The sequence below is a fragment of the Urocitellus parryii genome, chromosome 7, assembly GCF_045843805.1.
Source record: "Urocitellus parryii isolate mUroPar1 chromosome 7, mUroPar1.hap1, whole genome shotgun sequence".
In the NCBI taxonomy this organism is placed as follows: domain Eukaryota; kingdom Metazoa; phylum Chordata; class Mammalia; order Rodentia; family Sciuridae; genus Urocitellus; species Urocitellus parryii.
The window spans coordinates 79,260,067-79,276,716 of record NC_135537.1 but is presented as its reverse complement, the minus strand read 5'-3'; positions in this window follow the sequence as shown (position 1 = coordinate 79,276,716).

Sequence of the window (16,650 nt, the reverse complement as noted above, 5' to 3'; positions counted from 1 at the left end):
TTTTGAAGGCAATTAGATGGATTACTATTGTCATTTAGAGCTTAAGCTCTAACAATTTTTGATGTTTTATAGAACAAATTTGGTTTTTATTTCAAATGTAACTCATTAAATTAAATCACCAATACTCAAGAAAGCAATTAGATTCGGTTGGCTATATAATCAGATTCTGTGTACCAAAATCATGTATATATTACGTCTAAAATGTTCATAGTAATTTTTCTTTCTGTATAACATTTCCTTTCACAAGTGAAATATTTCTGCAAACAAACCAAATACAGAATTCATCCTTTGGTCTCCTAACAATCTCTAGTTCTATCAAATTTTACACTTACCTCAGTCTGATCAATTTAAAATAATCAAATAATTTATTAATTAATGAAACAACTTTTTTTCAATGCCCACTATTTATAAAATGCTGTGGTAGATACTGTTAGTCATGCAGTGTTTCAAACATGATGTTCATCCCTTCAAGTGGTTTTGTAATCTTACCTAAAAAAGAAAGGTATGTACATGGGAAGAAATTAGTGTTCAGCACATAACAATAAATTAATTGTGTGGAAAGTTAAAATGTCTTCTTTCAAAACACTCTTCATTTCTATCACAGATCTCCAGTTTTACTATCAACAGTTTTCTCTCCCCTTTTCTGTGTACCATGATAGTTGGCATTTCTCCTTCCCTTCTTTTCATGTCTAATCCTTACATGTTTGTGAGTAGAATAATTTTCCAATCAGAATATTTTTATTACAGAGTTTTATAGCCAAAAGACCTCTTAGCAATCTCATTTAGGAACTGCATACTTTATCTCTGTGTTCACTGCAGCTCCTATTAAAGTCTCACCAATGCTTTAGCAGGAAAAGAAGAGAAAGGGATCCATGTGAAAAGTTGTTGAATTAATGAGAATCTCTAAATGGTCTCTGTGAAACTTGGTGGGCACTGACTAGTCCATATTAATTTAGTATGTAAAATATGTAGTAATTTAGTCTAGAAAGTTGATAATAATTTTTTTCTTTTCCTTCATTGCTTTTATAATAATTTTGTTTCTTTGAAAAAGTAGCTCGGGGTTTTATTTTGTATTCCTCCAATTCTAGTAAAATAATATTATTTAAAATTAATAATTCATGGACGATTTGACTATTGAAACCGATAGTGATCCATCCTTCTATTGTGACTTATTGTTTCTAAGGTTAGAAATTCTCCATTGAATATATTGATAAATATTTATGTATTTTATTCATTTTATGGGGAGGAGAGGAGTTCACTGATTTTGATTTTAAGGAGTATATATAAAATCTATAAAGAATAAAGTAATAATTGCTGTGTGATCCAAGTTGATGTTTTAAATACATACATACGTATTTTCTCCTAAGAAGAATCCTACAATTCTTATAGAAGATTTTGATTTTAAACTTTTATTCTAGATTTTTAAAGAAACAATTTCCATATGCTAAGTACCATCCAGGTATTTTTATAGAATGTTCTGCAATTTCAATTTGACATTTTTCTCATGAATTTGTATTTCAGTTTAAAAAGAAATTATTTTAATTATTTTAAATATCATTCATATATAATTGGATTTTAATTACGTAATTTTTTTCATTTAAGAGAATATTTCCATTTAGCATACTATCTTCTTAGTGTTGTCTTTACTCAGATTTATGTTTATTATTTCGCTATAATAAATACGTTTTTATAAAGAATTTTGGTAAACTCCAACTGGATTGTTTCTTAGTAGTCTGGGTTTATGATGACACAGCTCACAACAATAATGGCATATGCTCAAATTGACACTATGGGAATTATTGATCTCAAAATATTATCTTCTTAACAAAGAACTTATTTTCAGAAACTTTGAAGGGATTTCCTTTATGTCTTTATAAGATATTCAGCTTCCAGAGAAAATGGAAGCTTAAGATGAGGTAAGTTTCACATTAAAAAAACCCAACAGATAAAGGTAAAAGTTTTGATGTTTTGCACAACAGTGGGATGACTATAGTTCACAATAACCAAGATATATTTTATAAAGATTAGAAAAAAGGGAGCTCTAAATCTGCAAAGAAATGATGGCAAGAATAAAAGTTAATCACTGTGATTTGATCAGTGCACAAAAATGTAAGCATATGCTGAAATACCACACTATGGCATATCCATATGTATAATACATGTGTTAATAAGATAAACAAATGAATAAATAGAATGAGCCACCTTTAAATGAACATTTTAATAATATTTTAAATGTATCCATGTATTTATAATTACCAATCACCTCTCACTCCTTTCTTGGGGCTATGAAAGTCACTTACATTCAGTCACTGGCTCTTACTATAGGAGGTAGGGTCAGGTCATAACAATATAGTTGATCAGATTAAGTAGTCCTGTGTGCTCTGAACAATGAGAGCACTGCTTTGATCCAACTATGCTTATAGGGAGAAGGACAGGGAAGCCTGGATAGTGGAGAACACACCCAAGGAAATCCTCAAGCAGTAAATATACAGGATTATCCAGCAAGAAAAAAAATGGCAGAAAGGGCTTGTATTGAGTGCTGAAAGTATTTTAGGTACAAGGTCATTGAGAGAATCTTTCATTTGTCATGGAACTGATCCGTGTGGCTGGAATGACCTGTTCTTGTCCCATTTGAAGTTGGCATGAGTTCATAATCAACATTTTTTTTTAATTCTAAAAGAATTAGAATTATTAATAAAAGTAATACAAATGTCAAATATCTTAAGTCAGGGGAATTGCATGAATTAGAAAAAGAATTCTGGTGAGCCTTCTAAAAGATATGGAAGTAAAGGAATTAGCACCTGTGTAAAGCAATGACCAAGAATTGGGCAGGGAAAACAGAGATGAGGAAGTAGATTCCATGAGAAATCTCTGAAACAAAGTGAAATCAGTGACTAAGTCAATGTGAAAATAACTATGTTTTCTAGTTTGAACAACTGTCACTTTTAATCAAGACTGGGAGTATGTGTAGAACTGAATATATAAGGTGTAAGAAATAGAGTTTTGTTCATATTAAATAAAATATACACTTGTATAACTCATGATTGAGCTGTGGTATGATATTAATTAGCGTGGAAAGTATGTCTGGAAGCTTCATAGCAACACTTTTAAGAAAGATATATGCTTGTGTATGTGTTAGCCAGCTTTTTGTGACCAAGACCAAAATATCCAACAACAAAAAAAGTTTATTTGGGGTTCACAGTTTTAGATATTTAGTCCATGGTTGACTGACTCCATTGCTCTTGGCTCAAGATAAGGCAGGACATCATAATGGAGAGGTAAGGTGGAAGGATGCTTCTGCACTCAGGGAAGCACAGAGATAAAAAGAAAGAGAAAGGATCTAGGGACAGGATCCAATTCCCCAGGGAACACCCCCATTGAACTCCTTTCTCCAGCCATACTCCACTTGCCAGCATTTACCAGCCAATATCCATTCAAATTACTTATTCACCAGATGGATTAATTCATTGAATAGATTATTTTTCCTTATAATCTGATCTTTTCAAGTCAAGAAATTCCTTTATTCTCTAACATTTTAGGGGGAAACGTTCATATCCATAGCATAACCACATACTACATTTTCTAATAACAGAGGAGTCTTTGAAAAGTGTGAAGGAGCAGCATTTCTAGCCAAACTTCTAATCCTGAACTAATTGCTCCTTTTACTAACCTGCCAGTCATGTTAGGGCTCGGCAGCCATTGGAAGTAACACAGTGACTCACACACTGCAGAACAGGACTGTGCAGCTCCATGTCTTGCAGCATCTCTTAGTGCTCTCCCTCCAGTTCATGACTGTAAACTCACAGTGGATGCCACTCAGATCTTACCTATCTCCCTGCATGGTCCCAGGTCTGTATGACCAATGATCTACATGTTCTCTCTCTCTTCTTCTTTTTTTTTTTTACATTGCTTTGGTTAGGATGTCTTTTATTTATTTCATTTATATATATTGCATTATATATATATATATATATATATATATATATATATATATATATATATATGAAAGACAACCCTAAATGACTTAAACAATAAAGGACTGAAAATCAAGAGGAAAGGACAGCTTCAGGATTGGTGGGATTCAGCAGTGTAATAGTTACATTAGAGAATTACTTTCCTGCCATTTCTCATGCTGAGGCTGGCTTCCTCTCATGATCACAATATAAATGCCAGCAACTGCCATGGGTCTCTACTTTGTCTATTAAAAGGAGAAAAAAGTGACTTTATTCTCTTGAGTGGGTTGATACCCAGATATTTGCAGCTCAACTTTATTTTGCTCTATTGCCATGACTCTGGAACAAGGTATTGGTAGGATCCTATCACTCTAACAAAATACTGGAGATAATAACCTTATAAGCAGAAGGTGTTTATTTTGACTCTCAGTTTTAGAGTTTGCAGTCCATGATCTACTATCCCCATTGTTTTTGAGCCAATGTGGGGGCAGCATGTCTTGGTGGGGGGAACAGTGAAGCCAAGCTGCTCATGTTAAATATGTGAAGCAAGAAAAGAAGAGAGAGGAGTAAAAGTCCCACAGTAACCTTTGAGGAAATGATCCAGTGACCTAAGGACCTCCCACCAGCCCCACCCATCAGAGTTCCTGGCACCTCCCTATAGTAGGAGCATGGTGACTAACCCTTTCACACATGAACCTTTGAAGAACATTCCTGATCCAAAGCACAGCAGAAGAGTTTCCAGTCTTCTGATGGTATTGTTTTCAGGAAAAATACTAACCTGCTAACTAAAATACTAACCTCCTAACTAACTAAAAATTTCTTTCCTGAAAGGAAGATGCCTTAGTAAGATTCTCACTTGCTGATAAGGAGTGTTTAACGAACTTTGAATGGAATTGAGATGGCCCTTTGCTCTTTGATAAATTATGTGATAGTAAAAATTGTCAATTTCCTCTTTGACAATATTTAATTGATTATTGTGACACATTTTTCCTTCCAGAGAAATACAGAGTTGCCTTTGTAATATTTTTCAGACAACAGCAAGTTTCGTTCTCCATAAACCCCTATTAAAACTTTACTTTGGGTTCATTGGGAAAATATAGGTCATATATCAATCAGTGAAATAATAAATTGTATTAAGAAATAGGATTTGGGCTAGGGATGTGGCTCAAGCGGTATCGCGCTCGCCTGCCATGCGTGCGGCCCGGGTTTGATCCTCAGCACTACATACAAACAAAGATGTTGTGTCTGCGGAAAAAAACCTGAAAACTAATATATATATATATATATATATATATATATATATATATATATATATATATAATTCTCTCTCTCTCTCTCTCTCTAAAAAAAAAAAAAAAAGAAAAGAAATAAGATTTTCTGATGTTTCTGATGAGAGTAAGCCTGGTTTACATACTACCTTGAGCCAGAAGTAAAAATAGCTTCTGAGAACAATATGAGCAGGGTCGAGGCTGGAGGATGTTGAGGAAAGAAAATAATAGACAACTGGCTTCATAAATCAAAACAAAATTTTGTATGTTCTCCCAATGTTAATCATTCTCATCTCGGTTCATGGCAATATAACCCATCAAGTTATCAACTGCAAAAGAACAAAAACAAAAGCCGACTGAGATACTTTTATCTTTCCATCACTCCTGGCATAATCAAGCTAACATATTATCCCTATGAGTCCTTAAATTGTTTTATTTATTTGCAAACTTCATAAACAATGAAAAAAAAAGAGACTCTCTTCAAGACAGTTTAAACACTGGTTAGTTGTAAAGACACAAAGAAAGGCCTATATTGACAATAACTTTAATGAAGCAAACCAACTCTCTAACCAACCAACCAACAAACAAAAACAACTGTATTCCGCTAGAAATAATGGTTATTTCTATATATATTGGCAATGAACTGTTATTGAGGCAAATAAAGAAATTTTACTGATAATAAATCAGTAAGATTGTGTATCAGTCAACTATTATTATTTAACAATGATGTCATAAAGATTGTTTGGCCAGGCATGGTTGCACAGGCCTGTAATTCTGGCAGCTGGAGAGGCTGAAATGGGAGGATCCTGAGTTCAAAGCCAGCCTCTGCAAAAGCAAGGCACTAAGGAACTCAGGGAGACCTTGTCTTGGAATAAAATACAAAATAGGGCTGGGAATGTGACTCAGTGGTTGAGTGCCCTTGAGTTCAATCCTCCGAATACACACACACACACACACACACACACACACACACACACACACAAGCATGAACTCAAAAGATTTTTTATGCATCTGTATTTTACTTCTTGTCTATCACTATTTTGATGTTAGGAAATTGGAAGTCTAGTACTAGCTTTGTTAATAACAACTCTATTATTTGCATTGTATTATTTTCTACCATCTTTATCTATAAATGCTCACTTTCCAGTATTGGTATGAAACACTCAACAAATACCAGTTATGTTTACAACTAAGCAAACATTTTGAAATTGTTTTCACATAAACAAAAAAATATTATAATTGATGTCAAATTTCTTTTACTCCTCCATTTTTTCCTGCTTTTTTCTGAGCATTCTAATCTAGACCTACTTACTAACATTTCTGTTAGATTATGACAGGTGTAGGTCATTTCCCTTAAGAACTATTTCAGATGAGCTGGGCCACAGGGGTGCATGCCTGTATTATAGACAACAAGCTTCATAAATCAAAACAAAAATCAAAATAGCATGGGAGGCTGATACAGGAGGATCATGTGTTCAAAACCAGCCTCAGCAAAAGTGAAGTGCTAAGCCACTCAGTGAGACCCTGTCTCTAAATAAACTACAAAATAGGGCTAGGAATATGGCTGAGTGGTTAAGTGCTCCTGAGTTAATCCCCAGTTCTCCTCCCCCCAAAAAATGATGAGATGTGAAAAAGAATGAGAGAGCATCTGTTCTTCTAATCTTCACTTTGTTGGTCCTTTATTGCAATTCAGAATATTTATTTTCGCAGCAGCATCACTTTGTATTTCCCAGCAACCTTCTTATTTACACTTTCAGTACCACTGCTGTTTATGTCTATTTTAGTAGTATCTTTCATTTGTTGTGGTAGGAAAAACAAGATTGAAAAGGAACTACTGTTTATGGGCTGACCAATACTTGAGGCAATTGAAAATATTCCCAGTACTGAAATAAAAATGAATGAATAAATAAATGATAAAAATAAATTAAAATAGTTTCTTATTTAACAGTTGAGTAGTCCTGGGATGTTAGTATCAGTAGTATGAAGTTAAAATTCAGAAGAAGATCAAGAGAAATATAATGACATGTTAAAATGAAAGTAGCCATAATCCAATGGTATGAGCAGAATTTTAACTGTCTGTTTTTTCTTTCAAGTAAAATAGTCTTTTCATAACTCTCCTTTATGGAGAAAAAAGAAGCTATTTAGTGTCGCTTCCCATAAGAACAGTAATCCTTATAAGATCAGAGATAAAGTCTTATGATATCATTTAACTATAGATGCTTCCTTATAGGCTCTTTCACTTAATTGGAGCACAGTTCAGTTCATAGCACATATTTGTGGACATTTAGTTTATTCAGAGTCTGGGGTAATTTGGAATAAAATGTTATGAATAATCTTGATTAGTCATTTTAAAGACACACTTTCATTGCTTTCTGATACATATTTAAAGAATTACTAGTTCCTAAAATAAAAGTGTTTATGATTACTAATATGTTAATAGACTGTTTTCATAATAGTTTGTACTTTTATTCTCCCTTCTACATGTTTGCGTTATGCATGCTTTTAATGTAGTCACACTAGTAAAAAAATGTTGTGGATATCAAATTTTGGTTTGACTTTGCATTTTTCTGATCACTAAAGAGGTTGATCATGTTTTTCAGGTACATTTTAGCTATTCATATATCTTATGTGAAGTTTCTCAACATCTTTGTGTAGTTTTAATTGGAGTGTTTTTCAAGGTTTTTGAAAATTAGTGTTTTTCTAAATATTACTGTCCTAAGACTTTTTAAAAAATATTTTGGATACCAGTCCTAAATCAGCTACATGCATTGTGAATATTTTCTCCAAAAATTTGTCTTTTCTTATATTGTTATTACAGTGTTATTTGAAGAATAGAAGTTTTATGTTTAGTAAAGTAATATAAAATTGTTTATGCATGCATAAATATATATGTATATATTTTATATATAATATGTATGTGTATATATCTTTACACTATATATTTATATGTATGCATTTTGTTTCATGGGTCTTGAGTTCTACTTACTCAATAGTAATAACATTCTTCTATTTTCCTTTAGCTGTAACTTTAGCATTTTCTTCTAAGGTCCAATTTGAGAAGAAAACATATAGTATGTGCTATGACATGCGGAATGAGTTTACTTTTTGAAGTGTCTACCCAGAGTCTCCTGGTTTATTAAAACACAATCAACATAGTATGCTGAATAAGTTCATGGATCTTCATCTATCTTCTTCTACTCCTGTGTGTGTATGTATGTGTGTGTGTGTGTGTGAAAGAGAAAGAGAGAAAGAGAGAGAGAGTAGGTGTGTGTGCCCGTGCATATGTGTTTAGTTCTGTTATTTTTTCCATGTGAATTTTGCATATCTATGACTGCAGTCATAATTCAGAACATTTCCATATTTCCATTGCTTCAAAGATCTCTATTTCATTTCCCTTCTCTAGTGACTGTTCCCTGACTATCTATAATTCAAGGCGAAAATTATTATTTTTTCTTTCTGTATATAATTCATCATGCTAAGAATGTGTTATAAAAGGAATGATACACTATGTGTCCCTTTAATTGGCTTTTTTTAAAAAACTCAGTGGACTTTCTCCTGGTTAAAGTCTACAATGGAATGACTGGATCATATTGTTGGCAAAATGCCTGCTAAAATCTTTTAACTATTTATTATTGGGTTGTTAATTTTTGTCTTTTTAAATTGAGCATTGGCAGCTATTCATATATTGGATGCCAATCCTTTGTCAGATATAAAGTTGGCCAATATTTTCTTCCAGTCTGTTCACTGTGGTTTCTTTCTCTTAGCAGTGCTTTTTAAGAAGAGTTTCTTATTTTGACAAGCTCCAAATTATCTCTTTGTTCTTTTGTAGACTGAATTTTGATGTTATGTCTAAGAAATAATTGCTTAAGCCAAGGTTACATATATTTTTTTCTGCATGTTTTATAGTTCTAGGTGTTACTTTTATGTCTATATAGTAGTATGAGTGATTGTTTTGCATGCAATTTAATATTTGGATTGTATATAAATATACAATATTTCTAACATCATCAAAAAAGAATTCTTTCCTTTGATGGCTTGCCTTTGAATCCTTCTTGAAAATCAGCATGCATCTAGATCTATTTCTGGATTGTCTATTATTTTAACTTCATCTATATTTTAAAAATTTATGCTAATATTGCTCTGATTTGATTACTGCAGCTTTATAAAAAATGTTGAAATCAGACACTATGTTATAACCTTGTGCAAAATCACTTATGAAAACTGGTAGTTTTTTCCAGATTCCATCAGACTTTTGTATAGGTAAGCAAATCATCTGTAAAGAAAAAAAGTCTTACTGCCTTTGAATATTAGTAACATCTTTTTATGTTGCCTTATTTCTCTGATGGAATCTCTTGTACACTGTGGAATAGAAGTGATGAATTTTTTTTAAAAAAAGCATCTGTTTTTTGCTGGTTTTAGGGATTAAACTTTCATTCATTCACCATCAGGGATATTAAGTGTGTTAGCTGCGTGCTTTTAGAAGATTCACTTTATAAGGCTAAGGAGGTTCTTATTATTCTCACTTTCCTGAAAGTTGTTGCCATGAGAGGACTTTGTTAAATATTTTTTCTGCATCTATCATGATAAGAATAATTTTATTCTCATTTCATTTGATTAACTCTCTACACTGTATTAATAATTATTTTACTTACAAATCATTCTAGAATAAACCTCAATTAGTTGAAATATAGTGATCTTTTTATATAATGGTTAGATTCACTTTGCTAACAATTTGTTTAACATTTTTTTCATCTATGTTTGTGGGGAATATACTTTTGAAATTTTGTAATGTTTTTGTGTGATTTTGCTATCAAGATTCCTTGAGGAATGAGTTTGAGGTGTATTTCATCCTCTTTCATTTTCTGAAAAGGTGAGCATGGAATTGATATTATTTCTTCCTTATAAGTTGCATTGAATTCAGAAGTGAAGCCTTCAAGCCTGAAAAATTTTTGTGCAAGTTTCACTACAATTTCCTCAGTCGATATCGAGCTTGCAGATGACCTATTTCTTGTTGAGTTACTTTTCGTAGTTTGTATCCTTCTATGCATTCCTGTATTTCCTCTAAGCTATCCAATTTCTGGGGAATGCCCTCTTCATGACATATCCTCATGCATTTTTAATGTCCCTGGCAAACGTAGAGATACCCCTCTCATCTCGGATGCTGCTGATGTTTGTATTCTGTTTCTGTTACTGTCCAGTTTAGAGGTTTACCCATTCTATCTCCAAGAATTAACTATTGCTTGCCTTGATTTTCTCTGTTCTGGCTTTGTATTTATTTTTCTATTTTTGATTTACATTATTTTCTTTATTTTGTCTTCTTTAGCTTAAATTTGCTTGTTTTAATTCTTTTAAAGTTGAAGTCACGACTGAATATTTCTTCCTTTCTAATATAAACCTTAAATGTAGTAAATTTCCTCTAAGTACTCTTTTAATGGTTCAGTTGAATCCTGAAATATTTTTTTTCATTTTCTCTCAGCTAAAATTTGTGTGTGTGTGTGTGTGTGTGTGTGTGTGTATGTGTGTGTGTGTGTGTGTGTGTATGATTTTTTATTTAACCTATAGGTTATTAGAAGTGAGTTACTAATATTCAAATATTTGTACATTTTCCAGGAATCTTTCTTTACTAGTATTCTTTGATGAAACATTCTATAAAGACATTTGGGTCAAATTGTTCACTATGTGATTTAAATCCTCAATATCTGTATTTTACTTCATATCTAATTTGTCTATCACTTGATGGAAAACATATATTAAAATTATAATTCTGATGTTTATTTCTACCTTTAATTTTCATTTTGTTTCAGTATTTTATATGCTTATTATATTCTAGATACATAGCATCTTTAAATCGTTAACCTATTGAATATAGTACTTTAATCAGTTCTTTTCAGTTACATAGGACAAGAGGATTCATTTTGATATAGTTATAAAGGCATGAAATATAGTTTGTTTTAACTTAGTTCCCACTATTTTCCCTTTGCCCTTAGCCTTCCCTCTACCTCCTTCTGTTCCCTTCCCTTTACTGATCTTTCTGCTATTTATAGATTTAGGGGTTTTGTTATTGGGTTTTTGTTGTTATTTTGTTTTGCTTTTTTAGATAGACTTGTGAGTAGACACGATGGTGAGCGTCACTGTGGTATGTTCATATAGGTACACACAAAGTTAGGTCAGATTCATTCCACTGTCTTTCCCTACCTCATCCCTCCTCCCTTCCCTTATTAACCTTTATCAATCCACTAATCATTCTTCTATTTCTTTCTTGTATCCCCCTTCTCTATTTTGTATTAGCTTCTGCATATCAGGGAAGACATTCAACCTTTGACATTTTGGGATCCTTATATGGACCCACTTAGTATGATAATCTCCAGTACCATCCCTTTATTGGCAAATATTAGAAAGTCACCTTCCTTTATGGCTGAGTAATAGTCTAATGAGTATAAATCCCACAGTTTCTTTATCTATTCACCTGTGATGGGCCCCTAGTTTGTCTCCCTAGAGTGGCTGTTATGAATTGAGCTGCTATCAACGTTGATGTGGCTGTGTCACTGTAGCATGCTAATTTTAAATCCTTTAAATATGTACTGAGGAGTGAGACAGCTGGATTATATGGTAGTTCCACTTCTAGTTTTTCGAGGAATCTCCATACTGCTTTCCAGAGTGGTTACCCTAATTTGCAATCTCACTTATAATGTATGAGTGCACCATTTTCCCCATATCCTTGCCTACATTCATTATTAGTTGCATTCTTGATTATTGTCATTCTTACTGTAGTGAGAAAAAAATCTCAGGATATTTTTAATTTGTATTTGCTATAGATGTTCAACATTTTTTTCATATATTTGTTGACCATTTGTATTTCTTCTTCTATAAAATGCCTGGTTAATACTTTTGCCCATTTATTGTTTTTATTTTTAGGGTGTAAAATTTTGGGGTTCTTTGTATATCCTGGATATTAATGCCCTGAGAAACAGGTTGAAATGATTTTTCTCCAATTATGTTGGGTTTCTCTTCATGCTCTTCTTTCCTTTGCTGTGAAGATTTTTAATTTGGATACAGTCTTAGTCTTTGAGTTTAGATTTTATTGTTGATTACACAGATCTGTAGCTTTTATCAATCTAAAGATAACTTATTCCTCTCCTGGAGCGAGGCTTATCTGAATCATCAACCCACTTACTCTGATAATTGATTTTTTTCACTTCTATTAGGGACAGACACTATTCCTACCCCTTTGTGGGTGACCAAAACTGTTTTATCCTTTGATATGCTTTCTTTTTACACAATGGTAGTCTCAGGCTTTCACTCATCATTTCTCTGCTGTATATTCAAGGACAGTGCTGTGCCTGTCTCTGGGGTTCTCGATGTAGCAATCTGCGTTTTAGCTTTTGTCATACACACCTGTTACCTTGGTTTCCCTATAATTTTAGCTTTTCCTTCTCAACTCAGTGAGATTTCTACTTATTGGTCTCCTCTCCCTGTAGCTGGAAATACCCTCAAGACCAAAAAGTGGGAAATCGGTGCTTACAGCACTTTGTTCTAATGTCCCCTGGGTTAATATAAATTTTACCTAATTTTTAAATTATTACTGTTTTTGTTTTCCTGATGAACTATCCTGGCCAAAACGTTCAGTAAAATGTTGAAAAGTGTTGGTGAGAATGGACAACAGTGCCCTACTCTAGGAAATGAATTTCTTGTTTTATCTTGCAGTATGACACCAGCTGTATGTTAGTGGGCTTTTCTATTAAATTGAGGCAGTTCTCTTCTAGTTCTTGTTTACTCTAGTAGATATTTTTATTCCATGGACATTAAATTTCTAAGTATGGTTTTCTTCACTTATTAAGATGATCTTATTCTTGATTCATATTAATATAATAATACTGACTGGTTTCAAATGTCCAATCAAACTTGCACAAGAAACATTCAGTACAAGTTATGATGTGTTACACTTTGAATCAATATTCTAATATTAAATTAGTAATATACATCTATTTGTGTATTATGAATTCTTGGAGTCTATAAGTTTCTTTAACTGTAATGTATTTGTCTGGCTTTTGTATATAAGCTACACAGGTCTCATAAAATGATATAATGGTTTCTTGTTTCTTTTCCTTAAAGATGAGGGTCCAAAGTTTCAGATACTTCTAGTGCTACCTTTTATTCATGGAAGACATGGCTCGCAAAAGACTTTTTTCATGTTCTTGTTTAATCCTCTTCTTTGTCTTTCCCCTTGCCCTTGTCCACTTGGAGACTGAGTCCTGTTCTCCTGTTCCTTTACACTCAACACACACAACGTAAGTGTTTGAGTTGGGGAGGGCATCATGATTAGTTTGGTGTAGCCTAATTTACAGGGCATAGAAACTAGTTCATGGAGTTGGGCATTTCTCAGTGACTATTCTCTGCCTCCGAATGGTAGTCAGGATCTCCTTTGTATCTGTACTGAGTCTAGAGCAAGAGAGAGTTTCATGTTCTTCCAGCAGTAGTCAATCTAGAGTGGTTGGAATCCATGATAGGAATATTCTTTCCATTTATTGGAATAGGAGGTTATTTTATTTTCTTGGACCAATAAGAATTGACTTGTACCTGCATGCTAGTGTAATAATAATTGCTGCCCTTTCCCCAATGTCTTAAGAGTTTTTGCTTCAATGGGAGACAGAGCAGTAAGGTCCAAGTGAGGTTTTATGGCTTTTCCACAGTAATGCTCAATCTCTTTCTCTAGGCCTGCACCTCTGGCCAAATCTTATTTGGTCTCTCTTCATCACCAATAATTGTTCTTTTAAGTACAAATAGGTCCAGTGGGGAAAAGCTTGCCAGTTCTGGAAGCTCCACTGGTGTCCAGCTCTCAGAAGATCTACACTCTCAACTATCCCACATGTGGTCATTAGAAATTGATTGAACATTTAATTACACACTTCTTGTTGTATAAGGCTCCTAACTTTCTTTCTGTGTTTTGCCGTCAGTAAACCAGAACTTGTAGTTCATTTATTTTAGGATTATATGTTTGTCCTCAGATTTTAGGCTACATGATCACCTGTGCATTCAAATCTCTGACAGGTTTTGTGGAAAGTGATTATTCTGTTGGTTTTCTGTGATCAGGGAATGGATCAAGGGTAATGCTATTTCCAGATTTCAAGGTTCTTGAAATGTTCCTTGTGTGTCCATGAAAAGCTTAACATAGCAATTGTAATTTTTTTTTAACACTTGCAAATGTTTATTAATTGTTTGTGACAGATGCAGGATAAATGAAGGATGGGAATTTGCAGCATGAAGCATGTGTTGAACAGGAAACAGATTGAGGGGAACTTGTCCAGACAGACAACTTAGTAGTGGGGCAAAGCAGAGAAGAGATGCCCATAGTGATATCCCTGTATGTGTGTGTGTAAATGCAGAGAAAAATCTGTAATTAAACATCTATGTCTTTGGTAGGCCCACCTGGAGCAGAGGAAAGGTAGTGCTGTTCAATGCAAAGAATATCTAACAATATTTGTTTTTGAAATTAGGCACATGGATACACACAGATATATACATTAGGTATATGTCTTGCCCAATAAATTCTAATATCTAACAGATTGCTGGGCATATAGCAAGAAAAATTCTAACAGAATACATAACATATAGTAAAAATAAATGATGCTTAAATTTTTAATGTTATGAATTCTTCCTTTAACTTGCTTATACACCTGAAGGTCAGAAGTTCAGAGCCATGCCCATGACTATAAAAAAGGTCACCACGTTTTGCTTCTCATCATGGGAAGGTCACATCCCTGAAGAGAGTCAGTCTTCTTCCTCAGGGTCGCTGATCTCTTCATATGCCACAAGATACTTCCTTTCCCGCAACCTGTGGCTCCAGATATTCACATTCTTCTTTCTGGGTCCTGACACCTTCTCACTTTGCTTCCCAGAAGTACTTGCTTTTCCTAACGGGTATAGTTGTCTCTGAGCCTGTTCTGAGCCAACTGCTTTTGGCACTCCCTTTGGATCATTTTCTTCCATTGCTGGCTTCTTGGGCATCTCCTTGCGTTTTCTCTGTCGTATGCCAGAAGCACTTTTAGGCAATTCATCCTGACTCCCACGGTTGCGACATTCATCAGAATCATCGCTCTGGGAATCTATGATCTGTCCGTTAGAAGTCATGAAAGCAGGAAGGGTGGCTCTGAGACCTCAGAGACGAAGCGACGGTGAAGGGGCGCTTCACACAGAGTCGAAGCTTAACATAGCAATTGTAATTTTTTTTTTACAAATTTGCGTACTTTTTTTATTATCACTCACTTTCAATGCATTTGAGTCACATTTGTGATTTCTTTTTAAATGTAAAGTTTGAGTAATTTATTTATCTCAATTGTCTGGACTGCATCATTATTTTAAGAATCTTACTCATATGTGTAATGCTATGCTCCCATTTTATTTTTCTTTCAGTGATTTGAACATATTATTTTTTATATCTGATTCCCATTTGTTTATTGTGAATGTCCGTTGCTATTCATTAGTTGTTCTGTAATGTCTCCTTTTTTGCTTTGCAGTTTTTAATATTTTTTTCTTATCTTTGTTTTCAGCAGTTTAACAATCATATGAGTAGCTTATTTTCTTTTTTTAAAATCTTGTGTTGGGTTCACAGAGCATCTTGGAATTATAGATTAGTATCTGCAAACTTGGGATATTTTATATCATCACTAGTTCAAATGATTTTATCTGATCTGTTTTCTTTCCATTCTTCTTCTGGAATTGAAATTGCATTCAGTAATGTTTCCTTGAAGACAGGGATATGTTCTGGAAAAATGCATCCATAAGTAATTTTCTTCTCGTGGAAATATTATAGGATGTACTTATACAAACTAAGATGGCTGTGAGGTCACTAGTCCATAAAATTTATGGGACCACTCTTGTACATACAGTTGACTGAAATGTTATAAAGGCACAACTGTATATATTACAAGTTGATATTGTCAGTAAGGCTTTGTTCCTTTTCCAGAAAACATTTTTGTTTCTATTTTCATGTCAAGTCATTCTTATTAATCTGATTTATGGATCACTGACTTTTCTATTTGGTCTCAGTATGCAGTTAAGCCAATAAAACTGGTATTTTTAAATTTCAGATGTATGCATGATTTTGGTTTATATTTTCAGACTTTTTACTTAGTTCTTTTAAATCATTTCTTTTTTTTCTATTTATAGGCATCAATTGTTTACTATTTCCCTGTGTGTGTATGTGTGTGTGTGTGTGTGTGTGTGTGTGTGTGTGTGTGTGTAGGTGTAGAGAGAGTGGGTATTCATAATAGCTCTTCTAGAGTTATTAATTGGCGAATAGCAAGCATTCCATCATCTCAGTAGCCATTTTTATTGATCACTTTCTTCTTAGATGTAGATGATATTTTTATGCTTTTACATGTGCCTGGCTATTTCCTACTCCATGATCAATCTTTTGCATGATTTGTTAT